Below are 20,266 nucleotides of genomic sequence, written 5' to 3'. Positions count from 1 at the left end.
CGGAGCCACGCCCCTGCCAAATTTCATCATGATATCTTCAACGACTGCCAAATTACAGCTTGCAAAACTTTTAAATTACCTTCTTGTAAAAGTTGGCGGTGCCACGCCCATAGTACTAATTTTCTATTCTGCGTCATAACGTCAACCCATCTACCAAGTTTCATCGCTTTAACCGCCTTTGGCAATGAATTATCGCATTTTTTCGGTTTTTCGAAATTTTCGATATCGAAAAAGTGGACGTGGTTATAGTCCGATATCGTTCATTTTAAATATCGATCTGAGATGAGTGCCCAGGAATCTACATACCAAATTTCATCAAGATACCTTAAAACTTACTCAAGTTATCGTGTTAACGGACAGACGGATGGACGGACGGACGGACGGACATGGCTCAATCAAATTTTTTTTCGATACTGATGATTTTGATATATGGAAGTCTATATCTATCTCGATTCCTTTATACCTGTACAACCAACCGTTATCCAATCAAAGTTAATATACTCTGTGAGCTCTGCTCAACTGAGTATAAAAATATTATACTAGACATAGCATTATATGTACATTGCGTCCCGTACAATACAGTAAATTATATGTACACAAAGCACCGTTATTTACGTACCGCATAGTTCACTGTTTTTTATATAACGCACTGTACTGTACAGTACATATATTGTACAACACTTTACTGTACATAATGAAATGTTTGATACGATATATGATGTATTGTACAGTACGATATATAATGTGCTGTACTGTACATGTGGAACTCTCATTGGCCGTAATGTGAAATATTTGTTTTAGTTTATACTGTTCACGAGGCAGGCCTTTTTATTCTTCATCTTTTCATTTAGAACCAAAAATTACAATGGCGACGGCACAACACTGAAACCGATTTTTCACTTAACCAAATTGGACAAGGCAGAATGGAAAATCGTTCTAATATACATTTATTTATTAAGGACCTCAGCTTAGTCGATCAGTATTTTCTCGGAGGCCACGTCGTGCAGGTGGGACTATCTCACTATCAAACTTCTTATCTTTCTTAGCCATCTTAGATTTAAAGTCGCCAAACGCTTCTTTTCTAAGATATGCAAAATCACAGTTTACTTCTTCTTAAGACATGGATTGTTTAGGAAAATTTGAAGCTGTACTCAGCTGAGTATAAAAAAACTCGTTAAAGTGCTGTAAATAGATGAGAGTGAAAGCAGCTCCTCTCCTACCATCGTAAACCCACCTACTGGGGGAATAATGGGCCTTAGTATCAGGGGAATGGTATCTAAGTTGTAGAAGATTTGGTGTAGTTAAAGCCTCCACATTAACTTTGAGGCTGCCGATGCTGCCAGCGGATTGCCAGGAATATCTGTCTATCCGGGTAGCGCTCTTTTATTATAATATGTGCAGTCACCAGCTCTTATCAGGGATGTTCAACCACACTCTAAAAAATTTTCTCTAAAATGCTTGGAAAGACTTTGAAACAGCTCCTAGATATTGTATTCGTATTAGGACGTTGTAACATGTTTGTTTCAACGTTTGTTACCCAGACCTTCTTTATCTTTAAACCTACAATTTTTCTGAAAGAATATAGTATGCCTTGTAAATAGAGGAAGTTGATAGAGTTAGCTGCTGAATTTTGTATAGTATTTTCCGTAGCATACAAATTCAGATAGCTATATAAATACTGATAGAGATAATACTTAAACAAGCCGATAGAACTTGAAGAGCAAATAGGTCAGGTTTGTTAAGAATTGGGGAGATAAATATTAAAGAAATTTAAACATGTTGAATTAAAATTGAGTTGTTGTAGTTAATGCTCCCCTGTTTAGGCTGGAAAGTTTTAGTTGAATTAAGAATGGTATAATTTTACACAATTCTAACTCACTGAAAGTGCGTTAGATCATATTCTAGCTTAAAGCTCACAAAAGTAGGTATACTAGGCCTTTGGTCATAGAATTACAACGTATGGTTATTCAAATTTCACATTGTCAATACTTCGTTTACAGAACTACCTGCTCCGGCGCCAAGTGTCTAAGCTTTGGGCTATTCAGATTGTGAGTAGTTCATACGAACTCATTACTCGTTATTTTATGAATGTGAAGCCGCCAGCTGCTTGATGCCCTCTTAAACAGAAAAACAGAATTGGATGGGGCGAAGCACTGCTACAACAACAACAACTATGTCTTACCACCACAAGCTTACAATTTTTCTTTATCATCATATCCTTCGTTTGCCCTAAGCGCTATTATAAGAGCTAAAACATAGCTACCTGGCGGATTTTGGCCAGACCGAAAAAAAAACTGCAACTGCCGCAATGGGGAGTGTGGTTTTGAATACGAATATATCTTTGGGAGATCTGATTAAGGAGAGGCTTAAATACTTCCACGCAGTCTGTTAAAGTCGAACATGACCAATTGGTTTCCTCCTCCTATTACTCTCTCGAAAGAGGAAAGTATAGAAACCTACGCAGATTCCAGTTTTCTTCATAAAATAGTCTGTCCTATCCAATAAGAAGTAAAAGTTGATATAAATGCGGGACTGCTCGAAGTCGGTAGACACTTAGTCCATTTCACAAGACGTTCAGTGTGTTCTACCAGATCAGCAGCCTATAGCAGTTTATTGACTTCACTACCATCTAGTAAAGCAAGTGCACGACTCTTGACGAGATACCCTGTCTCAGCCATACCAGGTAAGCAATACCTTCCTAGCCGAAGTAAATGAGGACCCTATAGCCCAATCAAAGACAATGTGTTTTGTGTTTCTCTAGCCGACTTTCAAAAATTCTCGATTGCACGTCGCTGGGAATGAGAGAATATACTTGGGGTGAAAAGTCGTCGTACAAGTGCATGCCTGTTGAGGAGAATTTATATACGATCTGTCTAATTTATAGAAGTAACGTAATGAAAGCCGCCCTAATTATAGTGAAATGTGTCTTCTTAGTATCGTGTTTAGGGCTTCTCCTGGCATATTATCTGAAATACTAAAGCTCGTTGTCGCGATTATATTAGATTTTAGGTATACTTTCGACCGAATTTGCACAAATCCTCGAGGTATTGGATTAGGTCCATGAAAGAAGAATCGAGACGTCACCTTTTTGATGACTCTAATGGTCAGTGAGAAAAAAACCTTGGGCTTCCTTGTTATTTTCAACAGCAACAATTACTACTTACGCTTCGTTGAACTCGTCCCGTCTCGCGAAAATGTTCAAGCGACTACTGAAATAGATGAACGTTATTATATTTTCTAATTCTTAGGGTCACTGTACACCGCTATCGAACAAAGTTACAGCAAACTTACAAACTTAGAACAAAAGAAATCTTATCTATTATCCCCACTGAAGTATTCAGGTCATTCCTACAACTCGCAAGAGACCAAGCACATTCTATGCATTTAAATGCCAATGACTTGGTGACGTTGGCGATTGAGATTTCCATTAGCATCAAATGAAGCATTACTTAGAAAGTAAAAAGAAAAGATAGACAATCATAAAAAAGAAATATTAAAAAAAATCAAAGCAAATTGAATAATAAAAAAGTTGTTTAATTCTGACGACGGGAAAAAGTTATTGATACAAGTCTTGTGTGTGTGTGTATAGAAGTGAATGACACTAAAACTGTGTCTGCACCCCAAGCCCACACCACACAGCATTTAACAACGGCCTTTGTAGTCTGCTGAGAATTTGAGGATAACTGTAAGAAATTGGTAAGCGACATTACAAATTAGATACCTTTTAGCAATTAATCAGCTTAACTAATGGACAATTTAGGTGTAAAGCATATCCATGGAAACAATCAGCTTTACTCGCCCTCATGAAACATTAACCGCTTGAAATACATCATCCCAATAGGGACGGGTATGATGTGGCCTAATGTTGATAATGGAAGTTGACGAATTATTAGAGGAGTAAATTATTTGCATGAAATTTTTTTGAGCCTGAGAGTCTTCTTTGACTAGTACGACCTAACCAATGAAGCCCTGTGTTTCCATGTATCTGCATAAAGTGCATGATAGTCTTCACTGAACTTCCGAACGCAAGCCGTTAGCAACACGGAAAGGGCAATAATTCTTTCAGAAAACATTTATCTTGTATACTTTAAGGCTCATCCCGTCTATTGCCACTGAGCATGATTCTGATCCATTGAGTGTAAAATAAGAGACTTATAAAGCGGGAAATTCTTTACCTAACGGGCTTTTATTAGTTTAAAGGAATCGCACAGATGGGCGTCGTCTTGTTAGAACATTCGTTTAGTTTCGAATGTGATAAGAGTTAATGCATGATGTTTACGAAGTCTTACTTCGGCGTGATGAACTGATTGCCTAGTAGTCACAGTGCTTAGGGAGAAATGTTTCTTTCATGGCCTAGGCTTGCTCAGTAAATCTCTTCTAGGTCAGTATTATTCTTCCTGCAAAAGTTTATCGGGGCCTTGAAAAATTTCGTAATTTGTTCGTCTTTTACTAGGTCAACATTATGACCTTCTTGCAGGAGTTTGTCACGACTTTGAAACCTTTCGTTGTCTGCCGGTCATCTTGATATACATACTATCGGGACCTAGTTACTTCATACAGCATTCAAATGTCTTCTAACCGCCGTTTGGCCTCACGTCACAATAACACTGAGCTCGATATGCAACGCCCTTCTTTTCCAACGAGACGCGATATTTTTGAGGTGATGGTGGAGATAGCTATCGTATGCGCGTTTTCCTTTTTCGTAAAAGGTGTTCAGATGGGCGTTATGTTAATAAACCCAGGTTTGATATGAGTCACAATTATATGCGTGTTGCGGGTGGAGTTCCTTAGTCCCTTTCGCAAAGCAAATCTAACACCATAATTAAGTCTTTCGCTTTCTTTTCCTAACAGATTGTCTTCCTGCCTTGCTTTATCCATCGAGAAGAGAAAAAGAGAGGATGCAAGGAGAGATGAAGAAGCAGAACGAAATTAAAGGGAAAAGAAAAAGAATAAGTAGGAAATTAAGATATAGAAAATGGGAAAATAAGCGTCATGGAGAGAACGAGAAATTGAACGTGAGAAAAGGAGATCGAAAGGCAGCCGTAGATCGATAGAGAGTTCAACGGAGATGTAGTGAAGTATGAAGATGAAGAGGTTAAGAAAGAAGAAGAGATAGAGGAAAAGCACAGGGCAGAATGAACGGATGGAAGATGTAGATAAGGACAGGGAGCTCGGGATCCACAGGGTGATTATTTGAAGACTGAGAAGGAGCGAGATGAATAGGACGAGGGAAAGCGAAATGGAGAGCGAGAGGTTTCGATTTAGAAAAAAAATAAAGGGTATTAAGATTTTGATACCGACGTTTCTCACACCAATAAAAAAAATAAAATTTTCCTGAGATAGATTAAACGGTTTCTCAGTTTACCTTCCCGCTTTAGCCTTGCTACTTTGCCTACCTGATGGTATTTCGTTGTACTTATACAAGATAGCAAGCGGATCAAAACTTTTATTAACCCGTAGGTGGTTTGGTAAGTTTAAATGGAATAAATCGAGAAATGGCTTTTCCAACCGCACACTTAATTTACTGATGGGTCCACTTGGGTGTTTTGCGCTAAACGGTCTGTTACACCTGCTCTGACAGCTTTCGCACTATTTCTTGAGAGCTCATGGATTTAACAACAATGAGACAAATTCAGGGTCAACAGAGTGTTAGTGCGTCCTTGATAATAGGAAGGCCAAATTAATCTTGATGACTCGCACGTAAAAAGTGCTGAGTAGAGCTCATTGTTTTTGTCCGCAAGGATTTAGAAAAAAAGAAAGGTATTCCACCCGAATAATTTTGGAAGGACATAAGCGGTCGTATCGCTATTGGCCAGCTCATCAGAACCTCAGTTGACTTCGATATTCTTGATACTTAAGTACTTAGCACTTAGCGTAGCCTGGCTGTCCGAGACTTCCGGCACGCGCGGATTGCTAACATTTTCGCTTCCTATACTGCAAAATGGTCAGAAAGACGACAGGATATATATAGACGCAGTTTAGGTGAAATGATACCACCCACCCTTCCATCAAGCTTAGAGCTAGTTTGGCGAGATGGAAATGGTGGAGGCAGGTTGGCAAGATAGAACGATGTAGAAAGAGGCTGAGGTGTGAGTTAGTGGGAAAAGGAAGGAAGGGAAATGAGAAAAAACAGAAACGTAAAGGAATTAAGATATAAATGGGTGTAAAAGGGGATAGGGACAAAGATAAGCAGTTGAAGGCAAGGAGTGAGAGGAAGGGTGAATAGTGAGAGGTGAGAGAGGGTGAGAAGGAGATTTAGCGGTAGAGCAAGAATAAGCGCATGAACACAAATATTGTTGTTTTCACATCTTTTTATTTTTATTTGAAGTTATAAAAATGCTAACTAGGAGTATTCATGGGCTAAAAATAATAAGTAAAACAGTTTGGATTAATGTATTTTTCTTTAGGATAGAAAAAGTAATATAACAGTAAATTTCACAACCTAAAATTGCTCACCTTTTTCAGACGGTGAGCCGTCGTATAAAATAAATAAAAATATTAGCATAATAGGTGACATACGTCGATTTTATGCCATACGTCCAAGCAATAAAATTTGTTATGGGTTTGTTAAAATATGAATTGCAAAACGAAGGGGTATGCGACAAAGATACCAATGTATTACATAAGGAGATGTTATTGAAGTCACATGTTTCCATTATCTTAAAATATTACTTTTTATTGCTTACTCAGCCTTCTATGTTAGGATAAAATGAGCTATAGGAGCTGCTGTGTAAAGAAGAGGAGTTTGGTGCCAACAGTCAGCCCTTTCTTGATAAAAAGCCGAATCTCATAAATGTAAATTTATGTTATGTAAGCATAAACTTAGGGAAAAAATAGTGTTAGGAGGTTGTCCGTGTCGTGTTCACAGGTAAAATGAGATTTGTGAAGATATCTATAGCTACAATAGCGCACAGTAAAAAAGCAGTGCCAATTTTAATTGATTTATTCAATAAAATTTTCCTTTTTTATTGTGATGTTTTAAGAAGAAACGCATGTGCATTTTGTAACTGAAATTTCGCAAATCAATCTCAAACCTTTTTGAAAAAACTAGAAAAATCTAGAAAATTTTATGAAAATTTCGAACTGTTCTGAAGTTCCCTGAAGTTTTTTAAATACTCAAGTCCAATAAATTTTAGTCTAAGAAAGTACAAGAAATTGATCTCTTAAAATTTGGCTTGATTTTTTAAATTTTTTTTTGCGAAAAGTGTTTTAGATCTTCCTCCATACAAATTTCATAAAACTGTTAATACAGTTCAGCTAAAAAATTCATGGAAGTTTTTTCTGATACTATTGAAATTTGAAAAATATTGCCACTGCAATTTGTCTGCTCGCTACTGTAAATATTTTTACACGAAACCTAAAGCTCCGTGAAGGGGGGCCAGAAAATTATATTTTCCGACAACTTTTAGTTATTGCTTTAAATTTGGCATATTTGAACCTATTTTGATCTTTTATTATCATTTTTTTGAATGGTGCAGTTGAATTAAAATTTGGAATCTATGTAACAAGCAAAACACGTTAATATTTTATAAAGTTTTTCCCGTGAAGTAAAGGGAATATTGGCATTAGACGAGATTATGAGGAACGCAGAAAATGGTGGACACGGTGTACAGTGGACGCCTTTCACTCAGCTAGGGGATTTAGAATATGCAGACGATGTCTGTCTGCTAAGCCACAGAAGTACTGACCTTCAGCACAATTTAGAAGCTGTCAACACACATGTAAAGGAGGCCGGACTAAGCATCAATACAGCGAAAACCAAAGTCATAAGATGCGGCTATAGTATTTCATCAAGGCCATTGATGCTTACGGTTGGCGAAAATGAAATCGAAGGTGTAGAGTCCGTTGTTTATCTTGGTAGTATTGTCTCGAATAAGAGCGGTGCAGATGAGGACGTTCAGTCTCGCATAAACAAAGCAAGAATGGTTTTTGGGCAACTGGCAAACGTGTGGAGGTCCAGCCAAATATCTTTAAAAACGAAGCTTCGACTGTTTAATTCGAATGTTAAATCAATACTGTTTTATGCTTGCGAGACGTGGAAAAGCTCAGCTTCAATTCAGAAACGTCTACAAGTTTTTATTAATAAATGTCTGCGCCGAATCCTGAAAATTCGATGGCCGGAAAGAATTTCAAATGACGACTTATGGTCTAGAGCAAATCAACCTAAGGCTGCCACAGAAATAACCAAGCGTAAATGGTCGTGGATTGGTCACACTCTTAGAAGACCTCCAGTAAATATAGCCAGACAAGCATTGCGATGGAATCCACAAGGAAGCCGACGACCTGGTACACCTGCGAAAACTTGGCGCAGAACTGTGGATAAAGAACTCGAAGACGCAGGATATACGTGGAATGACATCACAAGAACTGCACCTAACAGAATAAGATTTAAGTCGGTGGTCGAGGCCCTATGCTCCAATAGGAGTTGAGGAGGATGATGATGAAAGGGAATATTTACTGGGCTGGGAGAGTGCTAGGAGGGAAGAAGCGGAACGGAGCATAGAGAAAGAGTGGGAAAGGAAAGGGGGAGGGAGAGAGAAAGATGTGGATCGAGTGGAAGAAAGAGAAGGAACTTATGAAGAGAATCAGGTGAGAGAGATTGAAAGATTGAGGAGGAGATAGAGGCGTAAGGATTGACTTATGAAAAGGGGAAGGAAGGAAAGAGAGTGGAAAGGGATGCAACTGTACAGACCAAAAATTTAAAAGATTCTAAATTCGTTTACGGCGATACAGATGAGGTCTATGCTGAACACACATTCTTCAAATTCTCGCGGTGTAGTCAGAAACGACAAATGATTGATCAAAGAGTTTTCAAAAACAGGGTCGATAATCTTAGAGCAAAATTGATGAGCTGCCCAGATGAGTGGAAACAACTAAGCAATTCGTACAAACCACACCTAGAGAAAACAAGTAAAGGTGTCTAAGTTCGGGACTTGAGCGGATCGCAGTGCAAATGGTTTAAGCTAGGACAAAAGGGAGAGGTGAACTAAGTTTCCTAACACACGTCATCAATAGCCGTGGCGCATCCTCATCTTGCCTCCTTCTACTTCTGCTAGGGAAAGAGCTAGGATCGTACAACTTTCTTTCTGGTTGTGCAATTCCCTCGATGCTATCAGTTCCATTTTCCTCTAGACAAGAAAATATGTTCCAAGAACATCGCATGGTTTCATCAGCTGTCCTTTAGTTCTACTCGCAGTAGACTTTAGTCATATTTCTTGCCTTACTAGCGACGGATTTGATTTTCATTTTCATATTTAGAGCGAAAGAATCGACAAAAATAAAAAAAAAATTACCTGACATGAAAAAAAGTAGTCCGAAAAACTTGCCACACAACAAAATTTACAAACTCTCAGCAAAAACTTTTAATACACCTGAGATATGCAACAGCTGAGAATAATGGGAAAAGGGTAAAATAAATAACAAAATCAGCAATATTTTTATTTTAATAAACTTTGAAATGAACATGCAGTAGAATGCAATAACAAATAAATATTCAAATATATGCGCTTTGTGGGCAATAAATCATAATAGAAAATTTTAAGATTTTGTAGTCCCATCGAAAGTGTCGAGAAAGGAAAGTAAAACAAAAGAGCTTGAAATAAAAATCAAACCTTCATTACGGACATGTAGCATATGGTTTTTTCAAATGAAATTACCTTGTTTTGCAGATAAAATACTAAAACAAAAATATAAGAGAGTAAGTAGATTGTGCAAAAATAGCAACTGTTGGCGTGCGCTCTTTACTTTCGAGCGTTTAAGTGAAAACTCCCTCTGAGTAATGACTCAACATATATTTGTTTGATTATGAGCTGTGGTGAAACGAAAACAAGCAAGTGGTCAACAAAAGTAAGATCTGCAAGCGGGTTTCTATACTGGACCATGCGGCCCACCTTACAAGCTGAAGAGCTAATCGTGCGTTGAGCTTAGGGTCGCCACACACTATTGAACCTGCAACAAGGATTCGGATATTAAGGCCAACATTGTCTACAATTTGAGAACACGCCTCTGGAATGCTCGACAACTAAGCGGATATGACCCCTCTGCCCGGCTTGTTATTTTTATACGCATTGTTAAAGGCAATATCTGGTACATGCCCATTGAGTAGATGTGCAAATTAATATCAATAAACTCTTTGACATTTACTAATGTGATCATACAGAGAAGCTCATATCCAGTCTCGGATTGTTGGTAGTAAAGAGAGGCTTCGTTGCGAAGTATTATCGGTCACGCCTGAGGCGAACACTTTGCCTTCATTCGCTTAAATGCTAAATTTTTTAATATCTCCTTCTATTGCACCCACGCACTGCCGGTGGAGATCGATAATGTGTAAAAAGATACGTTCTATGAATGGCTGAAGCATACATAAACCTACTGCCTCTTCCATGATATAAAAGGCATGCTTGGTGATTTAGACGCTAGTTTGGGAAAGGAAAATGCCTTTGGTGCTACTGTCGGGCAGTTTTGCAACCACTATGAAGTATTTCCTAACAGATTGAGACTAAAGTCCAGAAACACTGGGTGCCCAAAACAATAGACAACAGATCCAACAACTTAGGAAAACCCGCAACTTTACGAAATCATCTTTCTGAGTTCTGCATGAAAGATTCTATCAAGCGTTTTGTGGGAAAGAGTAAAGACTGCACGAGTCATTGAATTTATAACCGGCGAATATAATACATTGCGAGCGAAAATAATACGCTGGGGAAAGGGAAGGAGAAAGTGTATATAAAGAGCATAAGAGTGACAAAAAGAATGTAGGGTAAGGACAAATAATTTTGGGGTAGGAGAGTGAAAGGCAGAGAGAGAGAGAGGAACTAGAAGACAAGGATGAGATGAAAAAAGGGGAGAAGAGTTAGAGCTAGAGTAAAAGTGAAAATAAAAGTAATGAAAAGGTAGAGATACAAAAATTATAAAGGTTTATTAGGGGGAAGAAAAAATCAAAGGGGAAAGTGAAAGGAAGCGGAGTGAGAAACTAGAAGATAGGGAAGAGTTTAGGAAAAAAAAAACCATAAAGAGGTGTCGAAGTCTTAGAGTAAGTGGAGTAACAGAAGAGTTAGAGTAATTGTAGCGGTAAAAGTAAGAGTAAGGAGAACAAGTAAAGGTGTCTAAATTCGGGTGTAACGGAACATTATATACTCAGCGTGAGCTTCAATTGTACATTTCATTTCAGATCAATTACTTTTCTACATAACGCGTGGCACCGTTAAAAAAAATGTTTCCCCATTTCCTCTTACAATAAAACTTGGTAAGTGAAATATCATTGATTCAAATTTTTTTTTTGCTAAGCTATAGCTTATTATTCTAGTCTACGACACTTCTAAACTTCTTTTATATCTAAATTGTCGTGTCTTTAACCGATCCGGTACATTTTTACTAGAAATATTTTCTGCTATAAGGCAAATATGTGTACACAATTTCATTACGATATTTTAAGTTTTCTTCGAGTTATGGCTCCCAAAACATAGAAAATTGCTTAGTCATAAAAGTGGCGGTGCCACTCCCATTTTTTAAAATTGGAAATTGCCACACCCATTTTCAAAAATTTTAGTGTTTTCCAGTTTAATGTTATAATTCAATTTAGAAAGTAAAATTCTATTGACACAAAGCCCTTTTTCGCTAAGATATAGCTTACTATTTTCATATAGGACCGTCTTAAAAATCTTTTATATAAAAGTGGGCGTGGTTTTTAACCAATCTCGTCTATTTTTCCTAGAAATATTTCCCGCCATAGGAAAAATTTGTGTACTCAATTTTATTACGATCCGTTAATTTTTCTTCGAGTTATGGCTCCCGAAACATAGAAAATTGCTTAGTCATAAAAGTGGCGGTGCCACTCCCATTTTTTAAAATTGGAAGTTTTCATATTTATTGTTATAAATCCACTTGGGAAACGAAATACCATTGATATAAAGCTCTTATTGCAAAGATATAGCTTATTTTATTCGTCCACGACCCTTTTAAAAATCTTTTATATAAAAGAGGGCGTGGTCCATAACCGATTTCGCTAATTTTCCTTCAAAGCATTCCCTATAGTAAAGACAACCTCTCTGCCGAATTTTGTTACGATATATTTAACGATTTTTGATTTATGATTAATAATATTTGTAAAGCTTATTTTATCACAAGTGGGCGGTGCCACGCCCATTTCAAAAAATGGTTCCTAATTTTTATCAAAAGTCAATATCAGTCCCCATTTCAAATTTCAACATTAGAGGTGTATTATTTACAAAATAATCAGGTTTTTTGTGTTTTCCAAAATGTTATATATATAAAAAGTGGCCGGGGTTATTCTTCGATTTCGTTCATTTTCAATACCAATCTATTCTGGGTCCAGATAAGCTCGTGTACCAAATTTGGTGAAGATATCTCAATATTTACTCAGGTTATAGTTCTAACGGACGGACGGACGGACGGACATGGCTCAATCAAACTTTTTTTCGATACTGATGATTTTCATATATGGAAGTCTATATCTATCCCGATTCCTTTATACCTGTACAACCAACCGTTATCCAATCAAACTTAATATACTCTGTGTGTAAAGCACGCTGAGTAGAAAAACAGAAGTAGCAGTAGAAAGAGCGAGACAGTAAGAGTCAGAGTTATAATGAAAAATAGAAAAAGAATAAGAGTAGTAAAAATAGTAATAGTATAAGTTTGGGAAAATGAGAGTGAGAGCAAAAGTAAGATTATAGGTATAAGCAAAAGTTAGGATTGAGAGTGAGACTAAGAGTCCAGGACAAAGTAAGAGTAACAGTTATATTATGATTGAGAGTAAAAGTAAGAGGAGGAGTAAGAGTAAAACTAAAAGTAAGAGTTGGAATGTATGAGAGTAAGAGTTGGAGTAAGAGAAACCGTAAGTGAATGAGTAAGAGTGGCAGTAAGAGTAAGAGTAAATGTAAGAGTAAGAGTAAAAGTAAGAGGTCGAACAAAAGGAAGAGTAAGAGTAAAACTAAGGTTACATTAGGAGTAATACTAAGAGTAAGAGCAACGGTGAGAGTAAGAATAAGAGTAAAAGTAAGAGAGATAGAAAAGTAAGAGGAGTAAAAGTAATAGTGAGAGTTAGAATAAAAGTGAGAGTAAGAGTATGAGTAGGAAAAAAGGAGTAGCAGAAAGCAAAGCAAGAAGAAGCATACAGGTAAAATGTTGAGAAATTAGCTGTTACAACAACAAAACGGTTGATAAATAGGAAGAGGCAGAGTGACTTGAAAACCTCTTAAATTTATACATTAACTAGCAGACCCGGCAGACGTTATTCTGGCCTAAATTTGGCCTATCTGCATACAATTTAATAAGCTTTTTCCGTCTAACTCTGCCCTCGCCCCTCTATACTTTTTCCTAATATTTGTATTCACTCCTCCCTCCGTATTTTTCGCTTTATCTATCTCCATCTCCGTCTCATTCTATATCTTTCTCAGTCTCCTTCTCTCTTTTCTCTTCTCTCAAGTTTTTCTCATTCTTCTTCTCTCTTTTCTCTTCTCCCAAGTTTTGCTCATTCTTCTTCATCTCTTATTGCCAGTCCCAGAGGGTGGTATGTATTTTGTTCCAGTCCCATTCCGAGTCTCAGTCCCAGTCCCACTCCGAGTCTCAGTCTCAGTCCCAAACTAAGTCCTAATCGCAGTCCCAGTCCGTCTCTGGTCTACTTCCTGGAAAAAGCATCGTAAGTACTAATATAGGCATATTTATATACCAAATTTCAGGCAAATCGAAAAGGACGTATGTAAACAGGTATGTGGGTATTATTAATTCTTGTCTTTATTTCGGCTTCGCATGCATATTTATCAGTTTTTCCAGGTTGATGCGACTAAATCGAATATCGCAATGAACTTTAGAGCTCTCAGCAACAGCTTTCATTTGATATCCACAATGCACGCACAGTGTAAGGGTATCCGGGTCCATGTTTTGGACTATATCTCGAGACCCTAGTCACTCAGCGGTGTAAAACTTAGTCTGTACTAAAGCACACATCAACAGCTTCAATTTGATACCCATAATATAAAAACACATTTTAGGTATATCCGGGTCCACGTTTTGGCCTACATCTCGAGACCTTAGTCACCCAGCGGCATAAAACTTGCTCTGTACTAAAGCACACATCAACAGCTTCAATTTGATACCCATAATGTAAAAACACATTCTAGTGTTACCCTGATCCACGTTTTGGCCTATATCTCGAGACCCTAGTCACCTAGGGGTATGAAAATTGTCCTGTACTATAGCACTCATCAACAGCTTCAATTTGATACTCATAATGTAGAAACATTGTCTAGGCGTTCACGGGCCCACGTTTGGCCTATATCTCCAGACCCTAGCCTTGCAGTTGTATGAAAATCCTGTACTATAGCACTCATCAACAGTTTTCATTTGATATCCATATTGTATAAACACATTCTAGGGGTACCCGGGCCCACGTTTTGATCTCAAGACCCTAGGCACGTAGCGAAAAAAAGGTAGACGTTGGTCGATACTCAGACCCACCCAATAAGCTCACAAAATTTCATGAGAATCGGTTCAGCCATTTTTGAGGAGTTAAGCCTCTAAAACCGTGACAGAAGAATTTTATATATTAGATGAGTGGTTTTATCTTATCTTCAATTATATTTTTATTAATTTTTACAACAGTGGAACATGTCCTGATTTTTCGTGTACGAGTATAATATAACAGAATTGTTGAATTATCCAACTTTTTTGTGCCATTTTATGTAAAAACAGTGAATGTCAAACACGGTTCCATCAGCAATTGGAAAATAAACATTCATCTCACTATTAGGCTTGTTATTGAAATTTGCTTGTACCTTGCACCTAAAATACTAACAAGCAGTAGAGGGAAATAGTAAGCAAATTCCCAACAAAGTTATGTAAGGATAGAAGTTAAAGTTGAGAAATTTATTTTCTAACGCGTCAAGAGAGAAGGACCATTAACACTATAACTTGAGTCAATATTGAGATATCTTCACCAAATTTGGTACACGAGCTTATCTGGACGCAGAATAGATTGGTATTGAAAATGAACGAAATCAGGTAATAACCCCGTCCACTTTTTATATATATAACATTTTTGAAAACACAAAAAACCTGATTATTAAGTAAATAATACACCTGTTGAAAATTGACGTATGGACTGATATTTAAACTCTTGATAAAAATTTGAAAAAAAAAAATTTTTTAAATGGACGTGGCACCGCCCACTTGTGATAAAATCAATTTTACAAATATTACTAATCATAAATCAAAAATCGTTAAATCTATCGTATCAAAATTCGGCAGAGAGGTTGCCTTTGCTATAAAGAACGCTTTGAAGAAAAATTAACGAAATTGATTAAGGACCACGCCCACTTTTATATACAAGATTTTTAAAAGGGTCGTGGACGATTAAAATAAGCTATATTTTTGCTAAAAGAGCTTTATATCAATGGTATTTCATTTCCCAAGTGGATTTACAACAATAAATAGAAAAAACTTCAAATTTAAAAAAATGAGCTTGGCACCTCCCCTTTTATGACTAAGCAATTTCCTATGTTTCGGGAGCCATAACTCGAAGAAAAATTAACAAATTGGGTACACAAATTTTCCCTATAGTTGAAAATATTTGTAGTAAAAATGGACGGGATCGGTTAAAGACCACGGCAACTTAGATATAAAACAAGTTTAAAAGGGTCGTTGACTAGAATGATAAGCTATAACATAGCAAAAAATTGTTTTGAATCAATGATATTTCACTTATCAAGTTTAATTGTAAGAGGAAATGGGGACACTTTTTTTTTTTAACGGGCGGTGCCACGTGTTATGTAGAAAAGTAATTTATCTGAAATGAAATACACGTTTGAAGCTCACGCTGAGTATATAATATTCGGTTACACCCCAACTGAGACACCTTTACTTGTTTTTGAATAATTTTTTCATACTCTACTGACACACTTGAAAATATGTTTTATTTTGCTATTTTTCGTGTATTAGTATTGAATGTATGATTCACGAAAGCATGAGTAGTCGAAAGGTGATACCAAAATCAAAAATTATATTTACATGTTTTAATATTTCACTAAGAAAATATGTTCCAGATGAGCTTTTAATAATTCTAATTTTCCTAAAACCACTCAAGTAAAATCGTTTCATTTGAGATTACAATTTTAAATCCATAAATACCTCATACATTTTATATGGCACTAATAACTTTATTTTCTTTTCACCATTTATTTTCTAAGTAAATTAGAAGGAATTTGACATTAAGAATTTTAAAGTAAGTGTTGGGCATATTTTTGTGGTCAACCACATTTAAAGCTTTTGGAAGCTTTTAGTTGTAATTCATTTTGTTCCTATTTGTTACATACATTTGTTTATATGTATGTCCCTGGAGTGTTTCCCTGAAAACCAAATTTTGTTTTAGAAATAAATTTTGCAACACTTCAGTGAGATTGATAAAATATTCATAAGTGCTTATGTATGTAATATAATGTCCTACTAACACTGATATAAGCTTACGCCATGAAAACAATACTTATTGATATATTTTCAATAAAATTTGGTAGAAATACATAGAAATGTTTATTAGTCCCAAATGTAGCTGTTGCAATTGTGGCTGTCCTATATTTCTATATTGTCGCACTGCTGCTGAGAATGAAAAATATGTGTACACATTAAATAAAAATCCTTGAAACCACTCCATGCATTTTTCTTTTTCAAAAAAATATTCCATTTTTGAAAATTTATAACGCTATGGCGAAACATAGAACTTCATAGCTGGCTTAGACGGCTAGTACGGGAGTTTAGGTCGGCAAAACTGAAACTTAATATTTACCGCATTTCGTATTTGTGTGTGTTGAAACTGGCTTCTATGGGTTTTATGATAACGCGGCCGATTTCGGTTTTTTTTAATATGGCGATGAATTTTCTAAAAACTATATAATGTAGCGTTACAATATGTTCATTCACTTGCGCCTAAAACTGTAATATAGTCCAGTTGCATGGCAAGCATAGATCATTTGGGCAATAAACAGCAAGCAACATCTAATCAAGTATCAAGTGAAGTACAAAATAAACGTTTCGTTTCTTTAGATTGTCATAACTAAAATTATATTAAAGAAGTGAAACCTTATAGTGGCATCTTAATTCCCCGCAGCCTTCCTTAATGGTGCCTTATACGCTTCCTATATGACCAGGTGGCCCGCTCTACTAGGCTGAGGCTTCGGTCGTTTGCCCATTCATGTGACTCACGGGGTAAGCTGTGTCTTTTGAGCACACGCCTGCTCATTGACCCGTTATTTTTCTCGCCATCGTCATATTCAGGCGTGAATAATTTCACGCGTGAGTACCGCCTAAAGCAACACTTACCGCTGACGAGTTCTCCTTGAGAATGTTCTGTTGCGAGAGCTAATGCCGAAACGAATCTCCAACACCGTTAATACTCCTTTATTTCCGGCTCCATTCCATCCTATCTCAGCATTTCCCTTGCACCTAAGATCTATGAGACCAAATTAGCCAGCAAATATGTTTGAGTGATTATGGACGACAAAACATATTTGAAAATGGGCCTAAAACCGTTGCCAGATACCCTGCTTTCCTGCTTTAAGCTTGGAGAGGACATTGCTAGCTCGGAAAAAACTGACCATATAGAAAAGTTTGGCAGAAAGGTTCTGGTTTGTCAGGAAATTTCTGAATGCGGGCATAAATCCATTCCCTTATAAATAATTCTTCAGTATTTCCCGAATTTATTTGCGTCCTGAAATTCCTTTCAAATTCCTTCGAACTATAATTCAAAGCTTCCGCACCCCAATTGTCAACGTCACCTACGCGAGAGGAATCCTGTCACAAATATGAATGTATAATACACATATTTAGCAGGCGGGGCTCTGGCGACCACAAGTTGCTCACGGAACTAGGGGGTGGGGGAGGGGGTCGTTATGACGTAGATGGTTAAAAGTGGTCATATTAATTGTTTCCGTGATGATCGGGCTAGTACCTTTATGGTGCTTTGTTATCGGAACTTATCGGCACTATATCCGGCAAAGGACCATCAACATCGATAACACTCTCCAAAACCTTCGGGGAGTGTCTTTATCATTAATATAACAACAACAACATGAACTTTGCTGTGCAAACCTTTCCTTTCGCCTAAATTGTTGCGCATTCTGAACATCCAAAATTAACAAATGCGCATAAACTTCGAAAACACTATAAACAATTTAAAGGATTATCCTTAATTTTTTATGTCTAGTCAAAAACTTTTACTTAAATGCATTTATGTGTGTACCAAAGCTTATAAAAACAATTACATACATAAATAGATTAGTTTCAGCATTTAACTTTGTAAAACACTTTTTATTGCGCTTAAAAGTATGCAACAACAGCTGGGACAATTTACACCAATACAAAGTATTAGTTAGAGCCAGGACATTCAACAAGGGTCATCTTTTACATACAAACGTACAGCTAAAAAAAAAAAAACAAAAAACTAACCTACAAATGAAATCAAAGTTTTAATTGCATTTAATTTAGATATAAGGAAAGCTGACTAGTATTAACAAAGTAGGATTTAATTGTAGGAAAATAGTTTAAACAATGGATGGAAAAAAGTAAATATGTATTTAAAAAGCTGTCTCATAAACATTTAAACGGTTTCGGCTGTCCAATAAATCACGTAAAACACCAAAGACATTTAAATCGTTTTCCACCTTTTTATGCTAGCGGAGTGAAGCCACCATCTTCTCCTCCTTCATAGACGGTTTTCGATAGGAATACCTTTTGTGCTAGGGATCCTTTTTCATTTGTATAACATGGCCAAGCTAGCAGAGCCGCTGTATTTTGATTCGCTATACTTTGTTGACGTCTGCATAAGAGTCATACAGCCCAAAATTAAATGATCTTCGACTCGTCATCGCAAATGCACGCCAATGCATAAACGAAGAAGGTTTCTCTAGAACAACTCCTGAGCCTGCTCATCTGATGTTGTTGGCGTCAATGTTTCTGACCATGTATTAGGACGGCTACAATTAGTGACTTGAAGATAATTATTTTCATTTGCCGCAACAGTACTTTACTTTTAATTACCTTTTCAGTCCAAGGTAGCATTTGTTGACATTACTGATGTGAATCAAGGCTGACGTTGTTGTTTGTATGGTTGCTGGTTCCGAAATAAACGAAGCCCTTTGCTATTTCCAAATTTTGACTGCCCCGCAATGAAGTAGTTTCCAAGACGAAAATGCGCCGATTCTTTGCTTGGCAATACGTTTTGCACTCGTTCACAATCAAATTCGTCGATTCTGCTTCTTTTACAGTTTTGGAGTGAGCAAAACTTGGAGCGAAACCGCCTAGAGTTCAGTACTTGATATTGATCAGAGCTGGACATTTGAAGAAGATATGTATGGCGGTTTCCTTGCAACCCACTTGGCTGTCTTTAAAGAAAATAACAGTTCTTTTTATGTGTAGGACGAATGCCCGGTGTCGTGTGATTGTGGCAGTTAACCCAATTTTAGTAAACCCTCGGTTCTTTGTGGGTTGTAGCTCGACCAAATTTGTTCGGTGATCGTAGAGTACCTATTTTGAATAGCTTTTTTCTTAAGATAGGCAAGTCTCTTTTTATTGACGTAAGTGGTCAATGCACCGTGGCCGCTGCAGTAACTCTTCAGATGCACCGACAGGCCTTTGTTCGTTCATTCGCTTTTTCATTGACGTCAATAAAATTCCTGTAACCAAGTACCCATGTGAGTGTAACAGTTGCTCAGCACTTTTTTACAGTATGTACAGCCTTGCTGGGTCACACACCGCAGCTCATTTTGTAATCGTGAGTGTAGAGTGAGATGACGCCCTCCCTAAATGCCCTGTCGGCTGACAAATCCATTCTCGAGGTTAGCCGTACCTCAAAACTCTTACCAAACTTCAATGTGAGAGAAAGAGAATTTGTTGTAGAATCCGCATATGGTAGCAGTTTTTCGTAAAACTTCTTCTCCCAGCATCTTGATTCCATAAATTTGATGGCTGGGCCAACAGCTGTAGGCCGTGTGTGGCAGCCAGTTAAGAATAACATATGTACAACACGGAATTTCTTATGACCGCTGTAAAAGCCACATCATAACTTTTGATGGGAAGAGATGATGACTGTCAATTCTATTCATAGTGAAAATTTGGTTGGTGGTAGGTGTACAAGATCTGAAGCCGATTCTCGGGGAGCTTCGCACAAATCTTTTATGTGAGCTCGACAGAATATTTTACGTGATAGTTAGTTCGTGCGCGATTCGTGGAGGGGGGGGGGGGGGAGCTGTATATTGTA

Source organism: Eurosta solidaginis, chromosome 2 (assembly GCF_040869045.1).
Source record: "Eurosta solidaginis isolate ZX-2024a chromosome 2, ASM4086904v1, whole genome shotgun sequence".
NCBI classification, from domain to species: Eukaryota; Metazoa; Arthropoda; class Insecta; order Diptera; family Tephritidae; genus Eurosta; species Eurosta solidaginis.
This window is presented reverse-complemented; position numbering follows the sequence as displayed.